Source organism: Hemicordylus capensis, chromosome 6 (genome assembly GCF_027244095.1).
Source record: "Hemicordylus capensis ecotype Gifberg chromosome 6, rHemCap1.1.pri, whole genome shotgun sequence".
Taxonomy (NCBI): Eukaryota; Metazoa; Chordata; class Lepidosauria; order Squamata; family Cordylidae; genus Hemicordylus; species Hemicordylus capensis.
The window spans coordinates 77,910,953-77,920,441 of NC_069662.1; positions in this window are offsets into that span (position 1 = coordinate 77,910,953).

Genomic DNA, 9,489 nt, shown 5'->3' on the forward strand with positions numbered 1-9,489 from the left:
ACTTTCACTAGTAACCACTCATGGGTAACAATGGGGTGTTGCAAGTTCCCCATTGCTCCCTGTGGTCGGAAGAAGCTGCACTCAGAGTGCACTGCACACCAGTTTTGTCTTGAAAAACACTGCAGAACCATGCAGTAAAAGTGAATCTGTCCCTCCCAACAAGGAACACACATTTTAAACACAGTCCAAAAATGGCAAAAAAAAGAATCACTGCCCCAGAATCAACTGCTAGCCACAGTGCCTGTGCTGCAGTAACATGGCTGGCACAAGTTGCTCTCTTACACACAATTATGACTCCTTATGTTTCTAGCATTACAACAGCACCCTCAGCAACCCTTGAGCCATAAGCTCAACTAAAGCAACTGTAGCCACATTTTGACTGACTACACCTCGCAATGAAGACTGCAGAGCAGACCAGAGCACTGAATGAAGCACAAGTTAGTCTCAAGGCCAGTCATGGAGCTCTTCACAGCGATCACCAAGAAATATTACACACAGAGAGAGTGTGAGAAGACTGCTGCTGTCTATTTCTCACCACAACACTTATTTCACAACAAAACAAACCACAAGGAAGGAAGGCACCCAAGTTCTGCCTTTGTCAATCTGAGATCCAGCAAAACCAGCTAGTTATAACAGCAATAGCACAGCATATTATACTAAATACTGAGAAAACCACAAAATCAAACCTACCTACCTACCTCCTCTCCTGATGTATCATCTTCAAGAGAGGCACACTATAAGGGCTCTTCCTGTCTCCCAGTACCTCTGAATACATTTTGAAACTCTCTCCTTTTGGGCTCCCTGCACCCTCATCCTTCCCCCCAGCGAATGGGGGCACAGTTGCCTATGACAACATTTGATTTGTATTATAACAAGCCAACCAAGAAGCAAGGAGATCTCAAGCCTATCAGAAGCCAGTGCCAGAAGAAAACCAATCAGCAAGGGGAAAACAGCTCTCCAAAATGGCACTCAAAATGTTGAAAATTTTCAAATCAAAATGGGGTTGTTTTGTTCTGAGTTTGAAATAGGCCCTTTATTTAAAGGGTGTTTTGTTTTGAGCTCGAGGAACTCAAAATGGCTCGTTTTAAGTTAAAAAGTTTCAATGTCGAAACGTTTTGCATATTCCTACTGAATTGTATATTTCCTATATATTTCCCACACTAGTAAATGTGTATGTAAATATATTTACCCAGGGATCTTGTTTCTGGCAATCCTTTTCAAGCAACTGTAAGATACACAATGGATTCCTTGTGATCAAAACCCTGATTTTACACTTAAATTGTCAGAATTCACCTAAATCAGAACCCATATAAGCATCACTTAAGACATTGCCTTCTTGGGCCTGACCAGTCTTCTGTATCCCAGCATAAGATGCCAGATGTCTTTGGAAGTCCATAAACAAAGCATAAAGGTTATGGCCCTTTGTATTCCAGACATTTAGTACTCAAAGGCATACTGCCTCTGAACATGGAGGTTTCATTCATTATCTGTTTTTTTAATATTAACCTTGTAATGCAATTAGTAGTTGCTCCTGTTAACTGGGCTTTGAGGTATGTGTTAAAATAGTGGCTCTCTTACATTTAGCAGGGGGAGAGGAATTGTCTCTACCCAACCCCAGCACAGCATCTTTCCGGTGGCTATTGCAGGTGTCTCCTTTGTAGTTTTCTTTTTAGATTGTGAGCATTTGGGGGACAGGGAAACATTTCCTCACACTTTTTGCTATGTAAACTGCTTTGAGAACTTCCTTGAAAGTGGGATGTAAATATTTTAATAATAAATATATAGAATATTGCCTCATCCTTCTGCATTTCTAAGTGCTATAAGAGCAACATCCATAATCTAGAAGCTTACATTTTTAAAAAAAGAGTTCAACATAACACCAATAGATGGTGCTAGAGGGAAGAAAACACATTTCAGGTCTAAGACTTTGTGGAGGAATATTTCTAAGATGATGGAATCATTTTCTAAAGTTTTCTGCCAATTGTATTATTCTTTCATAACAAACCAGCTTTTTACAATGCAATTATTACCATTATTAATGATGATGAATTACTTTTTCAGATGATGCCCAAGAACTACAGCTGCTAAAGGGCAAAAGCTTGTTACGTGTCCTAATGACATTATTCACTGAGGATCTGTTCATGTACCACTACCAGCTTGGGAACTACTTCCATGTAGTGAGATCTCACACTGTTATGGTATGTGTGTGAATACTGGAACCACATAGGTGGAGGCACAAACACATTTCTTTCCTACCTGACTGTTGTGCAGCTTGGAGGCCAACAAGTGTGCACGTGTGCACACGCACGGACGGACATGTGCATGCACGGGCACACACAGACACATCCATCCATCAGTCCAGGAGTTAAGTTGCTCAAACTGAACAGACAAGCCAGAGTCAGCAGTCAGTGTGTAGGGTGGCTCTATAAAGCAGAAACTTACTGGTGGCTTGCAGTACCACCCACTGGCCATCTGTGGTCAGCACTGAAGTGCAAGACCTAGCAAGCTCTGGCAAGTTGCTATCCACAGAAAGTAAAGTAGTGCCTGGGTCCTGCTGCTGCCAGAGCATCTGGCTGGTGATCCTTGACAGCTTAAAATTCCTCCAGGTTCCTTTTCCCTAATCAGATGGTAGGGTAGCTAGAAGCAGTGCTGGTTAATGTTATACTCTTCCTGTCCAGAAAGAGTTCAGAAACTTCATCATGTTCAAAATGCAGCAGCCATACAGTTGACTGAGGCTGGCCACCCCAATCTCATCGTGATAGATAGATAGAAAGATAGATAGATAGATAGATAGATAGATAGATAGATAGATAGATAGATAGATAGATAGATAGATAGATAGATCTCCCATCCAAACGGCTCTGGGCGGTACAACAATAAAAATTAAACCTACAAATGAAAAACAATCATTACAGAACAATTTAAAAGCAGCATAAAACCATCTTCTTTATATATAAAAGCCTTAAGAGGTATGTAGCAAATCCCGTAGTACGTGGCACATCTCGCGAGATTTCTCGCAGCACTCGGCGAGAGAGGGGGGGGAAGAGGGAGGGAGAGAGAGAGAAGGCATGGAGGAGTGGCTGAGGAGCAGATGGAGGGGAAGCTGCTGCCAAGGAAGAGCAGGAGGGCTGAAGAAAGAGCATCAGCATCGCTCACTCCCTCCCTCAGCTCACCTAGCCACAGCTCACTCCCTCAGCTACAACCACTGGCCTCTGATGCCTTGCCGAGTCTCCTCGCGAGGAGGATGGCCAAGTCAGGGCTTGCCATCTGGCCTGCACGGATGGCCCACAGTACTCTCTCCTGCCCCGGCTTGGCCATCCTCCTTGTAAGGAGACTCGGCAGGGCGTCAGAGGCCAGTGGTTGGAGCTGAGGGAGTGAGTGGCGGTTGGGTGAGCTGAGAGAGCAGAGAAGTTAAGAGGAGTGGGTGGCTGCAAGTGGGGTGATTGAGAGTTGGAGAGTGGAGGAGAGGGGGTGGCTGTTTGTGTAGGATGGCTGAAAGTGGTGGAGGGCAGGAAGAGGATGGCTGTGAGTGGGGTGGCTGAGAGTAGGGGAGTGGAGAAGAGGGGGTGGCTGTGAGGGGTAGCTTAAAGTGGTGGAAGGGGGTGGCTACAAATGGGTTGGCTGAAAGTGGGGTAGGGTAGTAGAGTGGAGATGGTGTCTGAGAATGGGAGAGTGGAGGGGAGGGGTCGGTGCGAGTGGGGACAAAAGGGGTGGCTGAAAGTGGGGGAGTAGAGGGGAGGAAGTGGCTCTGAGTGGGGTGGCTGAAAGTGGTGGAAGGGAAGAGAGGGGGTGTCTGAGTGGGGTGGCTGAAAGTGGGGGAGGGGAGGGGTAGCTACGAGTGGGGTGGCTGACACTGAGCAATAAAACAGGAGCTGTGGAGGGGCTTTAAAGAGAGCAATAAAGTCCTAGTGCACAGGTGTTCTGCCCAGGGCCAGCTAGTTAACAATTAAAACATATGAAACAGTTTTAAAACCCTGGAAGTCCAGGCCAAATAGGGCTCTCCTGAAAGCCAATAATGAATTCAAGCTACGGATTTCTGTCAGGAGTGCATTACACAGCCCAGGAGCAGCTCATGCAGAAGAAGGCGCTCTCTGAGGTAACCTAGACCTAATTCTTTCAGGGCTTTAAAGGTAATAACCAGCACTTTGTATTTTGCCCAGAAACATATCGGCAGCCAGTGCCAGAGGCGTAACTATAGGGGGGCGGGGGGGCACGTGCCCCGGGCGCCATATTTTCTGGTCACGTGGGGGGTGCCGCCATGACAAAATTTTATTTTTTATTTTTTTGTTAATACAAATGTTTCCTGCTCAGTGCAGCAGCACTGCAGCGCTGCCCGCGGCCCCCCCCCATTGCTTTGCTGGCACCTGGCGGCCAGTCAGTGGCCTGGCTTGGCGGCGGCGGGCGCTTGTGAGAAAAAACCTAAGTATAATGTAGTATGTTGAGGGGGCGGAGGCGCCATTTCAGTGCTTGCCCCGGGCGCCGTTTTCCCTAGTTACGCCTCTGGCCAGTGCAACTGTTTTAATACAGGCATAAGATGGTCTCTCTGGGTTACCCCGAGACCAGTCTGGCTGCCGCATTTTGAACTAACTGAAGTTTCCGAACTATGTACAAAGGCAACCCCACATAGGGTGCATTGCAATAGTCAAGCCTGGAGGTTACCAGCTGATGCACCACTGTTTTGAGGTCATCCTCTTCAAGGAATGGATGCAGCTGTTGAATCAGCCAAAGCTGATAGAAAGCACTCCTGGTCATAGCCTCAACCTGAGATACTAGGGTGAGGCCTAGGTCCAGGAGTACCCCCAAACTGTGTACTAGGGATGTGCATGGTCCGGACCAGCACCGAGGGGGGGTCTACCTTTAAGGGTGTGTGTGTGGGGGGTAGAACTTACCCCTCCTGCCGCTCTTCCCCCTCCGGTGCTGTAGTTTATAGTGAAGTTTTTGGGGCAGCAGCGTTCCTCTCTGCCGCCCCTGCCCCCGTTGTCGTCTGGAAGCCTTTGTAATAGCAGCACGCATGCGTGCGTGGTGGCGCGCACGCGCCTGTTGCCACCGTGCGTGCGCGCCGCCTACGTCACACACAGCGTACGTGTGACGTAGGCGACACGCGTGTGCACAGCGGCGACAGGCACACGCGCGCCGCCACGCGTGCATGCGTGCTGCTATTACAAAGGCTTCCAGGCAACAAGGGGGGCAGGGGCGGCAGCGAGGAACGCTGCCGCCCCCAAAACTTCAGTATAAACTACAGCACCGGAGGGGGAAGAGCGGCGGGAGGGGTAAGTTCTATCCCCCCGCCCTTAAAGGTAGACCCCCCAATCGGTGCCGGACCGCTGGACCGGTCCGGCTCCGAACCGGTCCGGAGGCCTCCAACATCACCTCCGGACCAGTTTGTGCACATCCCTACTGTGTACCTGTTCCTTCTAGGGGAGTGTAACCCCATCCAGCACAAGAAGATGTCCAGGACATCTCCTTCCTCAAACTCTGAGCCCCTACAATGAGCACCTCCATCTTGCTTGGATTCAGTTTCAATTTGTTATCCCTCATCCAGCCCATTAGGGCTGGATGAGGCCTAGTAGGCATGCATTTAGGGAATGATTGTCATTTCTTGATGATGACGATGACAAGGAAAAGTCGATTTGGGTGTCATCAGCATATTGATAACACCCAGCACCAAATCTCCTGATGACCTCATCCAGCAGTTTCATGTAGATATTAAAAAGCATTGGTGGCAGAATGGAGCCCTAAGGGGCTCCATATAACAACTCCTGAGGAGATTTCACCATCAGGAGATTCTTGAGGAAATTCCACCAACTGGAATTTACCTGAGAGATAGAAACGGAACCACGTCAAAACAGTGCCCCCTATCCCCAACTCCCCCAGGTGATCCAGAAGGATACTATGGTTGATGGTATCGAACGCTGCCGAGAGATCCAAAAGAAGCAGCAGAGTCACATTCCCTCTGTTGATTCCCCAGTAAAAGTCATCCATCAGGTCGACCAAGGCTGTCTCAACCCCATAGCCAGCTCTAAAGCCAGTTTGAAATGGGTCAAGATAATCAGTTTCCTCCAAAACTGCCTGGAACTGGTTGGCCACCACACTATCTATCACCTTGCCCAGTGAAGGGAGATTGCGGACTGGCCTATAACTATCCATCGCTAAGGAATCCAGGGAAGGCTTCTTAAGAAGCAGTCTAACCATTGCCTTCTTCAAACAAGGAAGCACCCTACCCTCCCTCAGCGATGCATTTATATATTAACTAGGCCACCTCCAACAATCTCCCTGCTAGATAGAAGCAGCCAAGGGTCCAGAGAACAAGTGGTAGGCCATCCCGCCCCAAGCAGCTTGTCCACATCCTCAAGAATCACATATTGAAACTGATTCAATCTAACACTGCAAGAGCGATTGATGGACACCCCCTTCATAGACTTTGCAGAAATAGTGGAGTCTAAGTTGGCCCGAATACAGGAGACTTTGTCTGCAAAGAACCCATTAAAAGTGTCACAGCAGAACAATGTTTCTGAGGATTGATTTAAGACCGAAGGAGTGGAAATTAAACTCCTCACAACCCAAGATAACTCTGCTGAACGCGAACTTGCAGATGCAATGTGACCAAAATCTCATTTTTTCTGTGCGCACTGCCAACACATAAACCTTCCAATGGGTCCTATGCCGTGTCCTGTCAAATTCGACAGTTTTAAGAACTTCATTGGCTATGAGATGGTTTCCTAATATTTAAAGCTTTAAATGGCTTACGGCCAGTGTTTCTGAGGGGCTGATGTCTCCATATGAACTTGCCAATCAGAACATGAGAACAGCCCTGCTGGATCAGGCCCAAGGCCCATCTAGTCCAGCATCCTGTTTCACACAGTGGCCCACCAGATGCCTCTGAGGCAAGAGCTGAGGACATGTACATGTAATGCATCTACAAGTGCATTATAATATTAGCATTTTTATTTTCAGTCCCCTTCCTAATGACCCCTAGCATGGAATTTGCCTTTTTCACAGCTGCAATGCATTGAGTCGACACTTTCAATGAGCTGTCCACCACAACCCCAAGATATCTCTTCTGGTTAGTCACTGACAATTCAGACCCCCATCAGCATATGTGAAGTTGGGTTTTTTGCCTCAGTGTGCCATTCTTCACACTTGCTTACATTGAATTGCATTTGCCATTTTGTCACCCACTCATTCAGTTTGGAGAGATCCTTTTGGTCCTCCTCACAATCTGTTTTGGATTTCACTACCCTAAATAGTTTAGTGTCATTTGCAAATTTGGCCACCTCGCTGCTTACCCCAACTTCTATATCATGTATGAAGAAGTTAACGAGCACTCGTCCTAGTACAGATTCCTTTGGGGACCCCACTTCTTACTTCCCTCCATTGTGAAAGCTGTCCCTTTATTCCTACTCTCTGTTTCCTGTCCTTCAACCAGTTACCAATCCACATATGAACCTGTCCCGTTATCCCATGACTACTAAGAGCCTTTGGTGGGGAACTTTGTCAAAAGCTTTTTGGAAGTTGAAGTATACTATGTCAACTGGATCACATCTATCCACCACCTGTTGACACTCTCAAAGAACTCCAAACGGTTAGTGAGGCAAGACTTGCCCTTGCAGAAACCATGCTGGTTTTCCTTCCGCTGGGCCTGTTCTTCTATATGTTTAACAAGTTTGTCCTTAAGTATGTTTTCCATCAATTTATCCAGTATAGAAGTTAGGTTAACCGGCATGTAGTTTCCTGGGTCCCTCCTGGATCCCTTTTTGAAAAATCTGTGTTACATTGGCTATTTTCCAGTCCTTCAGTACAGAGCCTGATTGTAGGAATAAGTTATGTATTTTTGCAAGTTGGTCAGCAATTTCTCCATAACTCGAGGGTGGGTGCCATTGACCCTGGAGATTTGTTAATTTGAAAAGCTGCTCAGTTCTGGAGCGGATATGTCCACCATGAAGATAGATGCATTGAACTCATTCAGCTTCTTCTGAAATTTCCTTATCCTCCTAAATAGTCCCTCATCATCTAATGGTCCAACCGCCCCAATGGCAAGTTTTCTGATTCTGATATTATAAAAGAAGTTTTTGTTGTTCCGCTTAACACTTCTAGCTATATGCCCCGCAAGCCCTCGTTTTGCATCCCTTATTGTTTCTTTGCATTTCTTTTGCCAGAATTTCTGTACTCTTCATTTGGGCAGGACTTCCATTTTCTAGAGGAAGTCTTTCCCCCTTTCATAGCTTCCCTGACTCTACTTGTTAGCCATGCTGGCATCCTCCTGAACTTGGTGGTACTTTTCCTCCTTCTTGGTAATAATAAAGGGGTGTTCTACTGGTTGTATGTCCACCAATTCATGTCAGTACAGTAATGATTGAGATAAGGGCTCAAAAGAGTAGTTGTGAGAGCGGGTGAAATATGTTACTTAGTTGTTTTGCTGAGTGGAGGAGTGGGGTTAATATTAAGATTGAGAATAAAAGTGCTAAGACTCCTCTGAGTTTGTTAGGGATGGATTGAAGGATGGCATAAGCAAGTAAGAAATACTGTGGTATACATTCCAACTGTGCTTCTGTTATTGTGGTTTTAAATAAGTTCCATGCATTCTGAAATGATTTGACCATCCTGACTCTCCCTTTCAGCTTCCTTTTTACCAGTCCCCTCATTTTTGAGATGTTTCTTCCTCTGAAGTCCAATGCATCTTGTTGGACTTCCTTGGCAATGCTCCACTCACATATAAACTGAACTGGGTCACATTATAGCCATAGTTCCCCAAAGGTTCTACTACTCTGACATCTCACACCAAGTCCTGGGCACCACTCAGGATTAAGTCCAAGGTTGACTTCTCTCTGGCTGGTTCTGCAAACAATTGTTCTAAGTCACAGTCATTGAGCACATCTAGAAATCTGGCCACACATGAATTTGCCCAGTCTATGTGAGGGTAATTCAGGCCACCCATTATTACCACTCTGTCTCTCTTTGACGTCTCTCTGATTTGCTTCCCCAACTCCAGTTCACTCTCAGTGTTACTAGGGCTGATAACATGTCCCTAGTAACACATTTTCTTTCAGTCCTCATATTGTAACTCATAAGGATTTTGTGGACGATTCCAGTTCTCCTAGGTTTTCTGGAGTATTGGATTCGATCTCTTCTTTAATACACACCCAACCCCTCACTGTCCTTTCTGTTGTTTGTATCCAGGAATAACAGCATCTCACTGGTTCTCACTGTTCCACCAGGTTTCCATTATGCCCACTAATGAAATCATTAGCAACCAAGCACTCCAGCTTGCCCATCTTGGCTCAGAGGCTTCTGGCATTGATAGACAAACACCTGTATGCTGAGACTCTTACCTGGCGTTGATGTGTGCTGTCTCCCTTACTGTCGTCTGACATCTTTTGACCAGTTGTGATGTGTTTCCATCTGCTCTTCTCCTGTTCTACTTCATCCCCTTCTGGTTTATCTGAATCGTTTGCAGCCTTACACCTTAGGGGATTTTGCTTGCTGAACCAG